Source organism: Pleurodeles waltl, chromosome 1_1, assembly GCF_031143425.1.
Source record: "Pleurodeles waltl isolate 20211129_DDA chromosome 1_1, aPleWal1.hap1.20221129, whole genome shotgun sequence".
Taxonomy (NCBI): domain Eukaryota; kingdom Metazoa; phylum Chordata; class Amphibia; order Caudata; family Salamandridae; genus Pleurodeles; species Pleurodeles waltl.
This window is the reverse complement of record NC_090436.1, coordinates 1,001,990,724-1,002,011,668: the sequence shown is the minus strand read 5'-3', so window position 1 is coordinate 1,002,011,668 and position 20,945 is coordinate 1,001,990,724. Positions and strand designations below refer to the sequence as shown.

Here is a 20,945-nt window from a genome sequence, read left to right as displayed (position 1 = left end):
AACAAAAGGAATCCTCATCTAACCTCAAATTAGCATCGGCATGTGGGACTTCATGCAAAAACTATTTAGCAACATTAATTTAGAAAACTCCTAGCTAGGGCTCTTATCAAAAATCAGCAGTTGGTTACCTAAAAGAAACACAATGCAATTGTACAATTTCCTTTCATATTTACCAATTTCAATCAGCATTCAAGGAAGTCTTCGTCTCACAGGTACCGTTTCTCGATCAGCATGGGACGGGGCAAAGGGGGCAGGGTGGACGGGGCAATTGCCTCACGGCGGCAAGATAAACTACTACTTCATGCAATGGGCAGTTCAAAGTTAAAGTCTCTAAGGCGAGAATTACTTAAAGTCTCTAGAAGACGGCAAAATGACGAAGTCAGCAAGATGGGCCATAATGGCCAATGTCCTGCAAAATGGCGGGTAGTGGCTGGTAATGTCAAATAATGGCTGTTTTCCTCTCGTGATGGCGCGTAATAGCTGGTAACGGCAATAATGGCTACTTTCTCCTTGTGCACCTGGTTTAAATAGACAACAGTTCAAATCCAGTAGGGTCTTCCATTGGAGGGTTCATAGGTTGGCTTCAAATTGTCCAATCAAAAACAACAATTCTCAAGCTTTTACTTAAGCATACATTATCCTTGGAGACGGTTACGTAAGTTGCAACATTTTATACCAATTAACTCACTTTCAGAGCTTCCATTGTCCGCACCTGCAGATTGACCTTGGAGCGAAGAAAAAAGATGCCAGGCTGGCACGAAACCTTAAGATAAGCATGTGAACAATCTCAGTGGAAAAGTACAGCTTCAAGCAGAAATACACGTTTATTAGCACATTGGAAAAATACGAGCATCCAAATCGTGAGACAGGCAACTAGGTCAAAGCCTCCACTAAAGTTATGCTAAGCTAAAACATTTCAAACAAGCAAATCGTGGTATACGTTTACGATTATGTCGGATTAGTGCACTTCTAATACATCACGTTATATAAAGCACGCTTATAAATGTTGGCGAACTACTCTAAGGGCACATTTGTCCCCGTACAATCTTTATTAGTTCGGTTAAAGTCACACATGATTATTTCAACACTACGTTTAAGCGCTAATAAATGTAAAACCTTCATTTCTGCGTCATCAATGGTAACAGTGCATTTGTTTCATCTATTGAAGAATGTAGTCCTTTGAAAACACAGGGCCTTATTTATGAATGAGTTGTGTTGCTTCTGCACCACGTAACAGGATACAAGAGCGACACAAATACAAAATGTGATTCATCAAGCCACTCAAGGCCACCTTGCTTGGACCTGAGTAGCTTGATAAATCAATAGGTACGCAATGCAGCTCAAATTACTGCGTTGTGTTACCCTGCAAGGTTGGAGGCATTTCATGGGTGGTGAATGGGTATTGCCATGCAACTACCATGGACTTTGATGGATTCCCAGAATTACCGTTAGTGGTAGACCTGGGAATGCGGCAAAACTATTACACCTTCCCAGGTGAGGTGTAAAATGGAGAAATGTCTTAATTTCTCCTTGTTACTTTCTCTTTTTACATATTCTGCATTCTGCAACACATATAGAACAAGCATTTACAATGCAATGGGTCTCGCGTTTGCTCATGTTAGAGCTGATCGCGTTGTAAACTCCTAACACGACTTTTCACCTATCGGGCAAAAGTGCATTTATGTACACTACCCGAAAAAGTGAAATTAACAATGTAAATCGCTCGACTTCTGCCAAGCGAGATCTTATTAGGCAAGCCCACGAACCAATAAAAAACAGTGACGTGAAGTTGACAGGGCTCCGAGCCCTTTTCTAAATACAAAATCGTCTCGCTGCGATACGCATGCGCGAGCGCATGCAACGCAGGCTCGACCCTAAAAAGTAATATTCCTTAGGGGATTGTTTTTGTGCAAAAAGATGTCCCTTCCTGCACAAAAACAATCCTGTCTGCAACAGAGGCACCCTTGCGGCACGGTACAAGAGAGCCTGCATTGGTGCTAAGCAGCCAAACATGCGCCAGCTCCGGGAAAAGTCAGGAACACCCCGTATTATTTTAGATATGGCACATTCCGACCCTTTCCCTGTCAAGCAGAGCAGTGCAACAAGGTGACTTGCTGAATGACCTTTTCATAATTAAGGACCACAGTTTTGCACACTTGCTGATGAAAGAATAAATGTCCAGATTTTCAGAGAGGTTTTCCAAATATCAGACTGCAATACTCATTTACAGGGACTCTCTGTGACTTCTTCCCTGGTGCTCCAGGCCTCCTACAAACTTTCAGAGACTGCTCCCTGGAGCACCAGGAAAGTTCCGTTTGAACAGGTTGTGCTGACTCTGCTCCTTGAATTTCCACACTATTTTTCTCAGAAAAGAAAAACGCACAGATGGCACACTTATTTTGAAAAGATCCTGGGTCCTCTTAGTCTTTTACTCCTGTATGAGGTCAGTTTACTTGACCCTTGGATTAGATTTTCAGAGTCAGAGTACCAGGGATGCAAGAATTCCACTGCTTGGTACTTTCCCAGGCAGAAAGAGATTTATCCAAAAAGAGCAGGCTTCTTAATGTCTTCTCAGTTCCAAGTAGCATGCTAATATATTGTGGGAGGAGCAGGGTTTATAAGGTTGACTCTGTATTAACTGTCTTAGGTGGTCATTACGAGTTTGGCGGACACATGCCTGCTACGCCGGCGATCCCACTGCCAACATGCTGGTGGTGCAGACCGCCGTAATACGACCGTGGCGGTAAACAGGCCAGCACACATCCAGTACACCGTCTGTACCGCCAGTGTGGGCTGACCGCTGCTGACGGTGGATGCCATCTACAGGACGGTGGAAAGGACCTTACCACCCACCGTATTAGGGATCAACACACCACCATAATCTCCGGGTGGGCCAACCTCCAACCAAAGCATGGCAGAAAGGACCAGTACAAAAGGAAACACTCACCGTAGGGACTCACCTCCAAGACATACAGTGCCTATGAAGTCTACAACGGTAAGTACGCAGACTACCACGCAAGAGAGGGAAGGGGACAATTACACACCCACACGCCACACACACCCCTGACACCGACTGCCACGCTCACCCACAAACACACCCACAGCAATGCCCCTACCCATAGACACACACACATAAATACACGCACCCACAATACACTCATGCACAATCAGAACACACACCACAACCCACACACACCAAACAACACCAACCATAAACACTTCACGACACACATACCCAGACACACACAAACTGATCACAAAACCACAGCTGACACAGACACCAGGCAGAAGGCGGCATACCAGACACACATACGATGCACAACCACAAGTGCCAATCACACATACACTGGTACCATACCATGACGCCATCGACCATACCACTCACTCCACCCACACCATGCACAACAACTAAACACACGTCACAAACAAATACCCACACACATACCATCCACACCAACTTCCAAAACTATCACCACACAAACAGCATTGCACGCACAAATACAGTGACAAAATTGAAAAATAGAAGTGATGCACCCACACAAGCACAGTACACATGCACATATGGGGACAATGATGCACATACCTGTGCACACCAGACAGCCATAGTAAAACGCAGGACAACTTTATCAAAGTGCACCAACTGTGCATGTTGGCCAGATATATTAAATTAAAGTTGGGAACCAAGAACTATTTACAAATGGACCCATTGGGCAGTTCAGAGATCCATGACCATGCGGTCAAACAGGCACAACAAGGCCCCAACTTGACTCCTGACACGACCATGGTCTCCACAGGGCAGTGGCATCAATGGGGCAGGCACCTAAGGGCTCAGGGGGAGGGGTTGGTGGTGGTGGGCTTTGGTGGGGGTGGCTTGGGCTTGTGCTTCAGTGGGGGTGGCTTGGGCTTTGGCTTCGGAGGGGGGGCTTTGTCATAGACTTGGGAGTGGGGGCATGGCCTTATTACCTGATGGAGAACAGTGAGTGGTAGTTGGATCAGGGATCTTGCTAGGTGTCTTCTTGGAGGGGGAAGGGACATGGGAACTTGAAGGAAGATCCAGGGAGGAACATGAGGTGTAGGTACTGGGTTTGGGGAGGCCACAGGAACGTGCAGGGACAAGACAGGGTGGGCCAGGAGGGTCAGAAAAGTCAATGCGGGAAAGGAAATGTTTCTTAGGAGCACGGAGAGGGGCTGAAGAAACAGGGGTGTGAGTAGAGGTAGAGGGAGTGGTCGTAGAATGTGTAGGTGCGCTGGAGGTGGATGCAGGTGGGTGCTCAGTCTGTTTGTCTGTAGTGGGAGAATGTGGGGTGCCTTAGTGGGTGTGTTTATGTGTGTGGGAGGAGGTGGGTGAAAAAGGGTGGGATTGGACAAACAGGTCATGTGAATGTAAGTTGTGGTGGTGTCTGCACGTCTGGTGTGTGTGCTGTGCCTGTAATGGTTGTTGTGGTGAGTGCAGGTGTGGTGTCTGGGTGAATGTCTGGTTGACTGCTGTTGTGGTGACTGTGTCAATGAGGGCAGGTTCTGGGAGTGAGGATGCAGTGCTTGCGGGTGTGTGTGGTGAGGTCATTGTAAGGGAACAGGGGTGGGGAGACAGTGGAGGATGTGCAAGTTGTGTTTCCGTCTGTATGTTGAGTGTGTGCATGGCTGTGGTGTGACTTGTGGTGCCTGTGTGTGTCCTTGTGTGGTGTGTGTGTTGTTCTGTGTGAATGCTGTTTGGCTTGTGTGCTTGGGATGGATGAGGGTAGAAGGGTGCTGGATGGGACACAGGTGGTTGGAGGGGTGATGGAGGTACCAGGGACACTTGCTTCCGTCAATGAAGAGGCCAGAGCCTGGAACGATCTCTGGAGGCCAGACAAGGCACTGTGAATGCCTTCCAGTTAGGCACTGCTCTGCTGCATCTGGGATGCCAGCCCCTGGATGGCATTCACAATGGTTGTCTGTCCCACAGAGATGGTCCTCAGTAGGTCAATAGCCTCCTCATTGAGGGCAGCAGGGCTGACTGGGGCAGGGGCTGAGGTGCCTGCGGCGAAGGAGACGCCCACTCTCCTGAGTGAGCGGGCACAGGTAACTCAGTGGGGAGCTACTGAGAGGGCGGTGCAGACGAAGATGTGGTTGGGGTGGTCCCAGAGGGGTCTGCCACCACCAGGGAGCTGGAGGTTCCCCTGTGGTGCTCACCTTACCCTCCAACCCACTGGTTCCCTCGGCGTCAGTGGACTGTGCCTCCTGGGTACCGTGGGCTGCAGCATCCCCACTCACCAGTGCCTCAGCATCTTCACCTGATGATGCTGATGCACACAAGGACACAAGAAAATAGAGAATGAGGGGGGAAGGAAAAGAAAGGGATGCAGGCCATGAGCAACACAACTATGATGCATTTAGGCACACATGTAGTACACTTCAGTCCCTGGGCTCACCTTATCATGCCTTTGCACTCCAGGAATGTACCACTGATAGGGAGTACACCTGCCTCTTTGTAGTACACTACACTGACAGTTCAATGCACATGTCCTGCAACTTCAACTGAGGTATCCATTTAATGCTCAGATGTCATGAGTACCACTATGTCACTTAGTAAGACAACTGGAACAGTACCAGACTGACTGTACTATACAATTTCCACCTTACCTGGGTACGCATGCCCCATACAGAACAAGGTAATGTAACCTGGCCAAGAAGCTGAACACCTGCATACCCTGACACCTATGAGTAACTGTAACAGTAACCTTTCCCCACATTGTCTACCATCCCCCAATACAGTTGACATGCCGGACTGTGTGAAAACTCACCCCCTTGTGGCTGCTGTGATGTCTTCAAGCACCAATTCAAGGCTGGGTAGGCCACCACCAGTATACGGGCCATTAAGGGGGTCAGGGTCTGATGTGCATGTCTACCTCATTGGGAGGCTGTCCCCAGCTGGGCCTCCGTCGTCTTCCGGGCCCAGCGTCTCAGGTCCTCCCTCCGGTTTCTGCAGTGGGTGCTCCGCCGGCTAAAGACCCCCAGGGTCCGCACATCCTGGCGATGGCTCACCATAACCCCTTCTTCTGATGGGCCCTGACCTACATGGGAGAATTTTGGAATACACAATAATGTAGACTGACCACACGCATGCTGACTTAGAATACGATTGCACTGACAGTTGATAACAATACATTCCATCATCTTCCTACAGGTACACATTGATGGCCTACTCTACTACTCCTATACGTTTGGTAATCCTACGTTCACACACACCTGCACCCCAGCAATCACAATCACTGCTAGGACACAGTTCATCCACTCACCTGCTCCTCTGGTAGTCCATACAACTTTGTATACAGGGGTAGGACCCTGTCCACAAGCTTCGTCAGCTCTCCCAGGGTGAATGCTGGGGCCCACTCCCTTGTAGCATGCACCATCTTCATGACCAGATGCGGGACACAGCAGCACACGTAGTGGAGTAGTGGTTGTGGTGAGTGCAGGAGTCAAGTGGCTAAGGGAAATCAGAATGGCAGTGAAGACCACAGCGGCACGCACCGTCCCCGCGCGGGTGATCATGATTGGCTCCTGTTCCCCATAGACACCAATTTTAACCAATGGGGAATTGCACGGTGGTACAGTCCGCCTAACGCAATGACGATTTACGGCAGTGGAGCCATGTCACTTCTATCTGTCTTCAACATGTAAGACAGGCGACCACCATTTGTAGTGTAAAATGTAATATAGTGCAATCTCTTCCCGCCCTCCATGCTGTCATATCTTCCTGAACATGTCATGCACACCAGTCATACACAGCAATACATGCCATATGTGATGTGTGGCATCAGTTATCTGCATTTGTAGGTTGCATGGTACCGTGTACCCACGTTGATTGTCACAGTGTTAGCTGTATGCAACCCTTCCATGATGTGAAGGCTACGTTTGTGCATTGACATAATCCATAATGTGTCGTTGTGGTGAAATATGTGTGTTGTCCCTTCCTAGGTACCGACCCCAGCGGAGACTGAGGAAAGCACCGGTGTATCGGCCCCTAGTTGACCTGGCAACCATGGAGGAACGACACATCATACTGACCTACCATCTGAACCGGACGACCATACCTGAACTATGCGCCCAATTGGAGCCAGATCTACTGCCAGGTCTAAGTATTCCCTATGCAATTCTACCTACTGTGCAGGTACTATCTGGGCTACATTTCTTGGCCATTGGGTCATTTAAGGGGGCAGTCGCCTTGGCAGCAGGTGTCTCACAGCCAATGTTCAGTAACATCTTAAGGGATGTCCTGACTGCCTTGCTGAAACACCTCCACACCTACATCAAATTTCCCCAAGCTGCTGACTTACCCACTGTGAAATCAGATTTCTATGCCATTGCATGGATTCCACATGTGATTGGGACCATGGATGGCACCCATATTCCCTTGATTCCTCCTAGGGTCAATGAACAAGTGTACAGGAACAGGAAAGTTATCACTCCATGAAGGTACAGGTGGTGTGTCTTGCAGACCAGTACATCTCCCAAGTAATTTCCAAAATCCCTGGATCTGTGCATGACTCTTACATTTTAAGGAACACAGTGTCCCACACCTGATTGCACAGCTACAAGGAGATAGAGCCTGGCTTGTGGGTGAGTGAAATGTGAGAGTACAATAGCTAACAACATGCCTTTCTAACTCTTTGCCCCCTACACAATGCTGACATGTGCTATGCATTCCCACTCTTCCCGGGTGATTTTGGCTATCCAAACCTGTCCTGGCTGTTGACACCAGTGAGTTATCCCAGGTCGGGGTGAAATTTGCTACAATGAGCCACATGGCCGGACAAGAAGAGTTATCGAAAGGACCTTCGGCCTCCGGAAGGCAAGATTCTGGTGCCTGCATTTGTCAGGCAGATCCCTGTTCTACTCCCCAAACAAGGTTTGCCAGATCATCATGGCCTGCTGTATGGTGTACAACTTGGCACTAAGGAGACATATACTCCTACTGGAAGATAAGCAACAACATGATCCACCAGTAGCAGCTGAGTGGACAGAGGACAGCTATGAAGAAGGGGAGGATGATGTGGACTCCAGAACTCAGCTCCTTAAGCTATACTTCCACTGTGTTGCAGGTACATTCAGCCTAATGTTTCCTACAGCATTTCCTATGTAGAGTTGTGTACAATTGTAAGATTGTACAACCATTGCTGGAGACACAAAGGTGTGTGTGGTGCAATGTGTGTACTGTCACATAACCATTACTGCTTCATGTGTTTGATGACTCCCAAAGGTAGTTCACCTACAGAAGTTTTGTTTTCCTGGATGTGTTTCCTGCCTTCACATGTATGAACCGTCTAGCCTACTGTTGTACTAATTTGGAAGCTGCATATGTAAGTGCATAACTGGTGTGTGGTACAACTGTCAAATGGTAATACTGGTCAGTGAATAAGTGACAGTACTCTGGCAATGATGTTCATCTTTGGACATAATGCAGGTACATGTGTCATTGAACAAACTGTACGTAAGTGTTTCCTACATATCTGTTCCTCGCAGGTCTTACTATGCTGGGATGCCGTTTGCCTTGCCATGTACAAGGAGAATTAGGACATTCCTGGTGCAAGTGTGAGGAAGCCATTTCTCAGATTTGGAATGTTACATGTCTGCAGGCATGCCCCCTGGCCAATTTCTGGTACTGTTTAACATTTGAAATAGAGAAAGTAATACATTTCATGCATGCATTTGGAATCAAGCACAAATACATTGGGTGTGAATGTACAATGTTTCATTAAGTGCAGCTACATAAGGGATGATGAAATACAAGGGAGTGGCCAGATGGTTGACGAAATTGTCTGTTTGGTGTTCACAGCTGTTGGTAGCACAGGTCCAGAGTCCATGAGGCCATTGGGAAATAGAGGACAGACAGTAGATGGTCAACAAGGTGTGTCAGTGCCACAAAAAGGAAACAGTACAAGAAGGGATCACTTCCTGGTGGTGGGTTTGGTCATGGCTAAATTTTCCAAGGTATGTCTGGTTGGACAGTCATGTTTCGTGGGGGTTATTTGTCAGCAGAGTAAGGGGTGCTGGTGTCCTGTGAGTTCCCTGCCAGGGCTACCAGTCCACTATCAGCAGCAGATGTGGAGGGCTCGGATGTCTCGTGTCTTGTGGATGGGGCCTGCATGTGGGTAGAGCTCTCATGCAGTACTCCAGTCATGTCGTGCAGCACCCCTTTGATGGAGGCCATGGTGGCATTGTGGGCCTGCCATTGCTCCATGGCCTCTTGATGGTGTTCACTCTGCAGCCTCTGAATCTCCTGCAAAGTGGGCCGAATCTGGCCCATCCTGTCCTGGGTGTGCTGATATGCTAACAGGATTTGGGAAATGGCCTCCTGGCCAGTCAATACCCTTGTTTGGCTCCCCCCTTGTCCTACAGATGGCCTCCCACTGGGCCAAGCCCCATGTGCCTGTGACCCCGTTACAATCACCTCACTCCTGCTTGCACCAGGACCTTCGTCGTCTTGCCTGGTGACAGGTGATTTCTCCGGTCTCTGTACAGGTAGGCACACAGTAGCTAAGCCATTAACACTGGTTTGGGGGCTTGGGCCGCAGCTGTTGGTGGTGGCTGTGTAGTGGGGGTCTGTCTGGTGGGCTGGGTGTGGCTTCTGGAGGGTGACTGACCAGAGGTTCCCAATGGGCCAGGCTGCTTGTCCAGATCCTGATATCACGCTGTGGTGTCATCACTGGGGCCTTCTTCTGCTGTGGGACTGGCACTTCTTGGAACCTCCTGGAGGCTGCCTTAGGCAGTGTCACCTGTGGAGTAAAACAAATCAAGTTGATGGTGTGTCTTGCAGAGTGTCTGACTGTGCATTCGCTGGGTGGCAGTAGTGTTCAACAGCTTCAGAGGATATAGCATTGACAGTCGGTTAGTTGTCAATGGTCGACATTGCACAAGGGCATTGCTTGCACACATTCGCAGTGGCATATGTTTCTTTCTGTTTCTGTCCTCTGTCCTGTCATTGCCATTTCCCTTTCAGCATCTGCCACCAGTTGATTGTGCTTACATCCTCATACATCTGCATGCAGGTCTCCCATTGGGATGGGTGCAGTGCATGGAATTAGTGGGATGAATGATGCATTGTTGGACTTGTTGTGTTTCGAGCATTACAGGTAGGGACTGGTGGTTGTGTGCAGATTGATTGGGTAGGTGTTAGTGGGGTGCGTGGGCAGGCAAGGGATGGGTAAGGGTGGTTGATGGGGTGGGATGATATGGGATAGGGTGTCTTGGGTTACAGGAGTAGGGGGTAACATGCCTTTCAGGTGCAGCTTGTGGGAGGGGTGTGTCATTGACTTACCTGAGTTTAGTTCTCCAGTGAGTCCAGTGAGGCCCTCAGGATGAAGGATTTCCATGACCTTCTCCTCCCACACTGTCAACTCAGGGGGAGGTGGTGGGGGACCACCGCCAGTCATCTGGATGGCAATCTGGTGTTGTGATGGCATTGCCTGGACCTTCCCCTGCATATCGTTCCACCTCTTTCTGATGTTGTTCCTTGTGTGTGGATGGTTTCCCACTGCATTCACCCTGCAGACGAGCCTCTGTCATAGCTTCATCTTCCTGGCTATGGATGTCTGCTTGACGTGTGCACCGAACAGCTGTGGCGCCACCCAGATTATTTTGTCCACCATGGTCTGCAACTCCCTGTCAGTGAAACGTGGATTCTTAGGGGGTGCCATAGTGGGTTGTGTGGGGGGATGTGTGCTGTGATGTCATGGTGTTGTTTGTGGTTGTACAGTGTGTGAGTGAGTTGGTGGCAGGTGTGGCAAAAATTGAAGGTGCAGTTGTGGGATGCGTGGTTGTGAGTTTGCAAGTTATATGTGGCGTGAGGTGTGCTAAAACGTGACTTGAGTTAATGGAGTTCCTTTCCAGTTGGCCGGTAGTTGTGTGGCAGCAGGTAGGAATAGGATTGTGGGTATTGTGCGGGTGTGCTTTATAGTGGGGTGTGTGGCTGTATGAAGTGTATGTATGTGTCTCAGGTGTGGGGTTTTCAAGTTGTCCAATGTGAGGCGTTGTTGCTGGTGAGTCCATTTTGCGACCGCGGCAGTCCATACCGCCAATTGCGTACCACCATTGCAAGACCGCTGTGCTGATTTCTGAATCGTATTTGGGAGGGCGGTTTCATTTTTACCATGGAGGTGGCGGATTCTGTGCAGTCTGTTTCCTGCCGTCGCTCACCCTGGCAGGGTCGAATGCCTCGCTCTTTTCTGGCGGATTTTGCCTTTGGGGTCGTATTACGGCTGTAAGTTTTCCACGTTCACCCGGGTCTTTTCATGGCAGACTGCACCCTGGTTGGCGGTAATTACCGCCAAACTTGTAATGACCACCTTAGTGCCTGATTTAGGTCTTGGCGGACGTGAATAGTCTGTCACAAAAGTGACGGATTTCCCATCCACCTTATTATGAATCCATGATATCCTACGGAGATCGTAATAAGGAGGACGGGATATCTGTCACATTTGTGATGAAGCAATAGGAAAATTCTCACATTGTCTTGTCATTTTATACACCAGTATGACCCACCTCCTAGGACTGAATATAGAATATTGTCTCAAATTGTCTTTCCCTGCCTCCTAGCCCAGAGTCGTCATTTTCCAGTCTGTCTGTGAACAAAAATAAATATACTTTTCTAGACTCCACTGCCAGCTCCCTCCCTGCCTTTCTGATCCTGTGAAGCCTCCTGGATGTCTGTAAAACCTCAGCGTTCAAAGAGGGCCATCTATTGTGATTTGTTTTTGACTCCTAGCTGCTAAAAAATGAAGGATTATCCTTGGTAGTAGTTGCTAATAGCAAAGGGTCAAACTTTCAATGACAGTAGGTTGCCAAGAGAGAAGGCAGTAACCATCTGTGAGTCTCTTGAGTACGTTACGAGCAGGACTTCTATCAGCCTCAGAGACGATGTGAAAGTAATTATTGGTGACCTGCAGGGAACCAAACTAGCACAGGAGATTACAGCCACCAAGCTTTAACTGGTTTAAGATGGGGGAGAATCATAACAAGCTATTAGAAGTACATTTTGCAACATATGAGCTGCGCTGACTAGTCTTCTAGTTTCCGAACCAGCCATATGTTGTGAGACTGATGTGCCTATCTTTTTCCAGACAAATTTAGATAAATTAGAGTTTTGATCTTTGTGAAACCTTAAAATGCACACCTACACTTGCAACACAGCACTTTCACTATATGTTGCCCCTTTTAAATAGCTAGGTGTGCACTTCTCAAATTATTTTAACCTTGGCCATCATGAAGCTGACTCTTACTTTTACGATGCACAATTACAGCTGAGATACATAGCAACAAATGTAGTACTTTATTTCCAAAAATGAGCTGACTGCATGTGTACAGTGTGGCATGTCTACAGGGCCACATAGCTGTTTCGTAGCTGGTGTGATAGACTTTTGCTCCCTCACGTGAGAGGTGAAAGCAAGGGAGTAGCTAGAAGATTAAAACATACCTCCACCCCCCTTTGAACTGAAGGACCAATACCACCAAACAAGCAAAGTAAATGAGCTCAACTCTCCCTTAGAACTCCCTTATCTCTTCCATCAAACATCTATCCATTCATTCTTTCAGTCTTCCACCTACCCACTGATAGCCACTATTTCACCTTCACATTCTGACATCCATTAGTACTTTCATCCATCATTCAATTTATTCCTAGTCCATCGCTTTATCAACTCTGCCATCCATCCAGACAATACACTCAGCCATCCATCAGTCCAGCCATCCAGCTACTCATCCATTCTTCCATTTATTCATCCACTTTGCCATCCATCCTTCCATCTGCCCACTCTGTCATCCACCCCTCTATCCAGCCATACACTCTGCTATCTGTTGAGCCATCCATCCATCCACTCTATCATGCATCCATCCATCCATCATCCATCTATCCATACTTCTGCCATCCATTCATCCATCCACTTTGTGATCCATTCATCTATCCACTCTGCCATCCATCCTTCCGCTCTACCACCCTTCCCTCCACTCTGCCATCCTTCCATTGATCCATCCACTCTGCAATCCATCCATTCATCTAGCCATCCATGCATCATACATGAATCTACTCTGCTATCCTCTCATCCACCCATTCATGCATTTGTTCATTTACTCTGTCATCCTTACACTTGCCTTTTCGGTCACTCATCCATTAATACTTATACTCTGACATCCTTTTACATCCCCACCCACATATCCATCCATCACCTTTTTCTGACATCCTTTCACATCCCCACCCACATATCCATCCATCACCTTTTTCTGACATCCTTCCACGTGTCCATCCCCCTCCATATTCAGTCACTCATTCCTCCATCCATCTTTCTACTCTGTGATCCTTTTACCTGTCCCCCATATCCATGCACTGATCCTTTCACCCAATCACCCATCTACCCGCTCATCCATCCATCAGCTAATTCATCCACCCATTCATTCATCCAATCATTCCCTCTACTATTGACCCATCTTTCGTTCTCCTTGCCCTCCCGTGCGTGCTCTCCTTCGAATGTTGTATTCCTTTATATCTGTAGTGATAAGTTTTTTTTTAAATTTTTTTTTTTTTTTCTGACCAGTTGCAGACAGAAGCCCGGGAACCCAATCCCCGCTGAAGCTGCCAAAGAGGAACGTTCACGATGCGCCTGGCTTGCTGTTTGCCCGGGTTGTGTTTGACGTTTATGCAACCAGTGCATTTTTGTGAACTTGTAGCGTACTTACAAAAAAAGATAAAATAATACAGCCCACACAATCATATTTAAGGAAAAACAGGTGCAATGTGAAGAGGATGTCTTTGAAAACCCAGCACATGCTGCCAGAAGAAAAAAAAATGCATAGCGCCCTTTTCTGTTCATTCTCCATCTAAACGTTTTCAAGTTTTATGGGAATGCTGCAGCACTTCGCCCACTCCTAGTTCCAGCACCACTGTGCTCAGTGGTTAGAAACGCTGACTACCCATATCCATAAAAGGCAAAAAAATATATGAAGAGGCACGCACAAAAAGTCGTATTTCCTACATTCCAAGCATATCAACGTATGAGGTAGTTTCTTGTTTAAATTAAATCAGACTTTAAATATATTTAGCAAGCATGGCAAAACACAACGAAAATTGTGTGATATTAATGAATGATTAAAGTTCTATTTATCTTGCTACAAGCAGCTAACATAAGCTCCTTTCCAATTCTAAATTGCACGAATGTTTCATTTTATGCATTATTTTTTACTATTATCATCCCATGGGAGTTGTAATGTTTTGAATAACTTTTGTCATGAAAATTAGTAAATATTGAACCACATGAAAGGGTCTGACCTGCAGACCAAGCAAGGGCCCACGATTTCACATATGATATGCATGGCTCGGCAGACATGCCAGTCAGTTGCAAATTAAGGGATAGACATCTGTGAAGCAGCATCAGGAAGTCAAAAAGAACCATGAGACTGGATAATCCAGTTGAATGATAGGGATCCTGGCTCTATAATGCGAATTTTAGATAGTACCAATCAGACAGGCAGACAATCCCAGAGCAACAACATGTCTTTTAATTTGAGATTGTAAATTAAATTAATCATATTTAAATCCTTAATGTTCCCTGTTTTTACATTTCAGAGAGGAAACGAAGTCGTGATTGTGGGCCAAGTCGTCGCACTTACTCCACCCTTTCTTGTGGTATTGAATAATCATCCTCGCTTGTACTGCAGATAAAAGCATTATCATGACGAAGACACAGGGCGTATTCAGAGAAAGCTCAGCTTTTATTTATTTTGCTCCAAATAATAAACTAGAAAACCGCCCCTATGGTGTTGCACATGAAATATACTACTATAAAAATATTCTCAATTTCCCACTTACCAAAGATTTTTTTAATAAAACCTTATAATATCTGGCTACATTGATAAATGAACCCTTTCCGGCACCACAGCTGTTACTGTTAAAATTGCAATAGGCCATTTAAATGCGTTTATCGTTTTCTTGTCGTGCACCTAAACAAACCGGACACTACTCTCACAAAACAAACAGGGGAAAAAGTCAGACTTTGGCTACTGTTGGTTGAATATTCTCTGTCCATATTCATAAGTCTGAAATATCCACTCGGATGTGTACCATTACCATACGGAATTGCAGAAAGCTGATCATCCACAACAAACTTGGTAAGTTATGGGTGTTTCCGACTTGCACTGGTCAACTCACCCAGAATTGACTACAACGTGGTTCCTGGGAGCAAGTTTACTCACACGGAAATCACTGCACCTGAATAATTCTATCTGAGCATCTCCCATTCACCAGGGAAAACTTTTACATCAGGGACAGGATTTCCTCATCAAATGTCATTTTGTGGCCTGTATAGGTTACTTTAGTTAAGCAAACACTGATGAAAAGGTCCTGTGTGTTGTGTTCTAGCACTTGAATCCAGTAAGGTGTTCCTTTTCTCCTCAGCAAAGGGGGACCCTACTTGCGTTATTCCACCTACGAGTGACGGCATTCATCGGTATCTAATCAATCTTTGACCCTACATTTCTTTTGGAGATTGTGTATACATACAACAGCCCTACGTTCCTTTTGTAAATACATGCCGAGAACTAAAGAGAAACATTTTAGTTTTGCATACCATCAATAGGAATCTGTCAGTGGGAAATAACCTGTCTTACACTTCAACGGCTGGACAGGATAACGCTCTGAAAATGCAGCTAGTCTATTACGCATAAAATCCCTACAAGCTTTAAATTATCTTTGGCCTCCAGATTCAGGAAAATATAGGAAGAACAAGAGGGAAATTTGTCTCTGCAGGTTTACCCTTTGCAAAGCTTTTCCATGTCGATGTGATATGTACCGGGAGTTACCGGTCCATTGAAGTTATTTTGCACATTTTCATTTTTCATATGAAGTTTGTGGCAACCAAACACAGTTGATAATGCCTAGTGAGACACTAGGAAAAACGTGCAGGAAACAGTGGAAAAACTCAAATTCCTACATCTTATTCCCCCAAAATATATAATCTCTACTCTTTTCTCATGGGACCCCCACTAATCATAATTGTGGGTCTAGAAAATAGCATGGATATTAACAGGCCACTCCTAATGAAGGTGTGAATATCCAATGTAACTATTGTAGTTGCATCTGGATCAAACCCTGAGATACAACTAATGGTACAGGAATGAGAAACTTACAGCCGGCTGCCCGCTCCACTAAAGAGACAATCTCTGTTAAATTTCATGAAACAGCCTCTCAGTCTACTGAGAAAGGTCCCTTGCAAGAAAATTCAAGAAAAGGCAAGACAAGTGTCATTAATGAGTGGATTCACGCCAGGCAGGAATTATCCCAGCACTCCAACATACCTCTGTAAAAAAATTGTTGTTGAGAGATTTTAATTTTTTATTTATGTTTTTGGATCGTTAGAGAAGTAATTTAGCTTGGGTAGACATTGCTGATCTGGGCCAAATTTTTCTGGACGCCATTTTTAAAAACGGCAGATGTGTTGCAGTGGGACAGATCTCTTGAACTTACTGTACCGAAGATTGTCAAATGTGTGACAGTCAGAACTCATTTTCCAGACATGCACAAGGTATTCTTCTACATCTTTAAAATCACATTCTTCTTATGTCTCACCAAATCCTTTTAGAAACTTCACAGGTTCAGCAGTTAAAGCTTCAAGCTTGTGTCATCATCTGTAAGAATATGTGCCTTGATAAAAACACAGGGCATCTCTGGGTCAAGTTTCTTGTACAGAATATGAAGCAAGACTAAGGGGCATATTTATACTTGTTTTGCGCCAAATTTGTAATTTCTTTTTACGCAAATTCGATGCAAAACGAACTCCATATTTATACCCATCTAGCGCCAAATTTATGGAGTTAAAGAAATATTTGGGACGTGAAAACCTACTTTGTGCCATTGAGATGCAAAGTAGGCATTCCAGTGCAAAAAATTACTCTGTGGCCTTAGCGCCATATTTATCCTCCCATGCTAAAATCACGGGAGGGAGGAGGGGTCAAAAAATGGTGCAAAGCTTGCTTTGCACCATTTTTTAATGCCTGGGTCAGGGCAGGGTTAGGGGACCTGTGGGCCTATTTAAATGGTGGAAAACCATGGAATAAGCCCACAGGTGCCCTCCCCAAGCTCCAGGGACACCCCACCCATGCCAGAGGGACAGTGAAGGATGGGGGACCCCATCCCAGGTAAGTATAGGTAAGTACAGGTAAGTATTTTTTTGTTTTTTTAAAGTGCCATTGGGGGCCCTGAAATGGGCCGCTACATGCCACTGGGTGCAATGGCCATGCCCAGGGGACACTGGTCCCCTGTGCTGGCCATTGGGGTGGTGGGCATGACTCCTGTCTTTTCTAACACAGGAGTCATGTGGTATGGATGGTTTTGCATCAGAAAATGACTATAGGCAGGTTAGAGTCATTTCTTTTTACTCTAACCTGCCTAATGTCATTTTTTGGTGTGAAACCTCCTTCTTCCATACCACCAGCTCTACCCGACTAACGTAATTTTTTTTTTTACGCTAGCCCACCCTTTGCACCGGCTTGCACCATTCCATAAATATGGTGCCCGTCTGGTGCACAGAAATGGTGCAAGCGATGCTAAACCTTTTGGTGCAAAACTGCGTTAGTGCAGTTTTGCACCAAAAAGTATAAATCAGGGCCTTTGTGTCTTTTCTTGTATGTTCCCTAACAAATCCATAACTCTGACAATCCTTGACATATAAACATTGCAATAAATCTAAGTAGCACAATAATAACTTCAGTTTAATTTGTCAGTACGACTCAATTGGAATTCTTTGGAACAGCCCACTCAACATGTGGCACAAAATGAAGGTCAGCTTCCTACAATTTGCTGTTAAGGTCTTGAACAATATGCCCCTTACCTTTTTAATATATCTCTGCCAGCACCACCTCCTCATTGACAATCATTCCACTTGCAGTAATTGGAAATTCAGTGCTCACTGAAGCATCAACAATGTTTTAGCAAGTTAACATATCCAAGTTCATCTTGTTCAATGTTGATGACCAGAATTCATCAAGTTGCATAGGTATAGGTGTCAGCATTTTTGATGCAGGCAAGGTCAATTGTTCCATCTGTAGACATTTGTCTGATTCTCTAACATTTTTTGACAGATAGTTCAAGTAACTTTCAAAGACAATGTGCAGTTCTTGCAAGGTACACACTGACTTTGATATCGGAAGAACAGTCTGAAGTCTGCCACACAGGGCAGAATGTTCTATTAAAAGAGCCCGAGGGGATTAAAATCCCCTCGGGCTCCGTGAGGCTTTGTTCACAGCTGTTGCTGTGAACAAAGCGAACATTGGAATGTTGGCGCTGCGGGCTTTTACCGGCCAGTAAAAGCCCGCAGCGCTCCATTGTTTTCAATGGAGCCCCCAGCATTCCAATGTTCTAATATAGTATAGTTTCGATCCTTGTTCCAGGACATCTAGTAGACGTGTCTTTAAGTCATTATCCACATGTTGTTCGGTCATGAAGTTGTGTAGTCACACAGGCTCAGTCTGAGTCTTTTCAAAGGGGTTTCCTTGCTGCTGCGTGAAATGAAGAAGGCTGTCAACATGTTTATTAAAACATTCCCCTCTCTCTTCCACACGTTGGCGGTGAGGAACAGTTTCACAATGGTCCATTAATTTTGAATTTGTCATCTCTCTGAAAACATTGCTAATAGAAAGGACTTCATGGTAAACTTGCTGCCATTGAGCAACATATTTATTTTTACCTGTCAGACCAACAATTCTCTTCGAGCTTTTCTGTGATCTCTGGCTTGTCTGTTCCAGTTTTATATCTGGAGCCACAGCATTGAATCTTTTACCATAAATTGTCTTTGGATGAATTTTCTGTAGAGATATGGTTTTTCCACCTCTAACTTCTTCATTCTTTCAAAATACCAGGACCCCTATCCCAAGTAGTTTATTCAATCAAGTTTGCGCAACACAGTAATCAGTGGCTCCACAGTCTTCATGTGCAGCTCCCAATCCCTTCCCGATCAGCATGTATCATGTTTTTCACTAGAGCTATCATATGTAAAATATTTCCTTAGTACTTGCAAAGTTCTAATGTTTCTTCACATTCTTTGACAAATGCTACAAACTTGGTTTGCAGGTTTTCTGATTTTGAACTGAGTGTATTGAATATTGCCTTGCATTATGTCTTTTGAATGAAGTGCACCCTTCTGTGATAAAAAATGCAAAACCTAATTTGTCATTCTTGTTTCAGAAAGCATTCCAATACAATGTTTCTATAGCCTCAGATATGATGAGCATAGCTTGTAACAAACAAACATAATGAGTTCCACTCAATACTGACTGTACAGTTTTGCTTTCAAAGATTTCAGCCTCAATACGTGCATTGTGTGTGCCACATCTAATGAGATTACATCCTGCACACTGCAAGAGAACTTTTGTTATGAGGAAAAAACCATCATTGGATAAAGGTCATCAAATTCTACTGGACTGCTCACCAAAATGTCAGCTACAAACTTTCTGTTAGATTGGGATGTGTTGATGACTTGTAGTCATTTTGCACACGTTGGCTAGGCAGTTGGGTTATAAGTTTGCAGCTTTGTATTTTTTTATGCCTAGAGCTGACACAGCCTGTTTTCCAGCAGCTACTTCATTGGTACAGTGTTGAAAAAGCACCATGGTAGTATCATAGTGTGATGGATGTTCCAAACAAAGAAGAGATGTCCTCAAAATCAGAATTATCAAGAGCAGCAATTGTAAATCCTTTCCTGGTAAAGTGACTTAGAAATGGTGTTCTCACGGATTCACAAGATTTTTCAGCATGAGCTGCTAACAAGTTCCATCTCTGAACTATGTCATTACAACTTGTTGATACACCAATCCTATTCATTGAAGTGATTAGCTCTCTACTTTTGCACTTGTCGTAGATTGCATGGGTAGTCATGTGTAGCGGAGTTCTCTTTTTGATGTTATGTAATTCATAAAACATGATTTGGAACAGATTGTACATTTGAACACAGCATAAGCCTGTTGGTTCATGTGATTGTCTTCCTCTTCTTCGCTTATATCTTCAAAGCCATCATCAATGTTTTCAGGTTCTGTTCTGAACTCAAGAACTTTAGTTTGTAACAGTTTTGCTTTGCTGATATTAAACAATGATTTAAAAAATGTTAAGACAACATCAGGCATTCTTGTCGACTCCCATGATTTGTGGAGCTCTGGGGCTTCACAAAATTTATCATTTAATCCAAAATTAAAATCTTTCAGGACATTTCATAAAAGGGTTCCTGCTAATTTTACTGCATCCTGTGATCTTATTTTGGCAGCAAGAACTTCAGAAGTCAAATAAGCTTAGAACACCATAAGTGGCTCATTTGTTTTGTGAGACTGAGGAAAATGAATTCTGACATTGTACATTCTCACCAGAAATATCTTAATTTCATTATTATGATTCAATACAGCTTCATCAATGTTGACCATTATTTCCCTCATCTCACTGAGTGTGAACCCGTAGCCAGCACTCAGGAGTGGCTTTAAAACTTAATTTAGTTTTTCAAAGAGTGCAAACTTAACTGAAGGCTGGCAGTTACGTTGCTGCTGGAGCTCTTTGTACATTCGTATTTTCAAATGCATGCATGCCTGCAGTTTGGGTGGGCATACAAATCCGCTACAAATACATTCACCTCGCTGTTAAGTTCAGCCACTCGGCTACAAACTTCATCTTGGAAGAATCTAGCTGCGGATAAAAACATGTTTGCCCTTTGAGACTCGCATATTCTGTACTTTGCTCTTTTGTCAAACCCTTTGGCCCTTGTTTTGGATAAACTACAGATCACACATTGAAGATCCTCTGCTTTCTGATCAGTTGCTGGAGGTGAATGAAGGGTAGCCATCGATCGTCTACGTGGATGGGCACTGGATTTGGCTGTCGTCGCTTTTAAGACTCAGATTCTTGTTGTGATCCACTGGTTTCTGCTATTTTTTTACACTTTTTT

At 45.1% G+C, this 20,945-nt stretch overlaps 1 protein-coding gene across 2 annotated transcripts in view; it reads left to right on the top strand.

Annotated features, from left to right (window-relative positions):
• Positions 1–20,196, top strand: part of LOC138291226 (albumin-like) — a 447,949-nt gene extending 427,753 nt beyond the window's left edge. Inside the window, exon 15 of one of the 2 annotated variants that reach the window (XM_069230303.1) lies at positions 14,594–20,196. The gene's annotated coding sequence lies outside the window, so the exon portion shown is untranslated. The other variant, XM_069230304.1, reaches the window with a different exon arrangement.
• Positions 20,197–20,945: the final 749 nt, after the last annotated feature.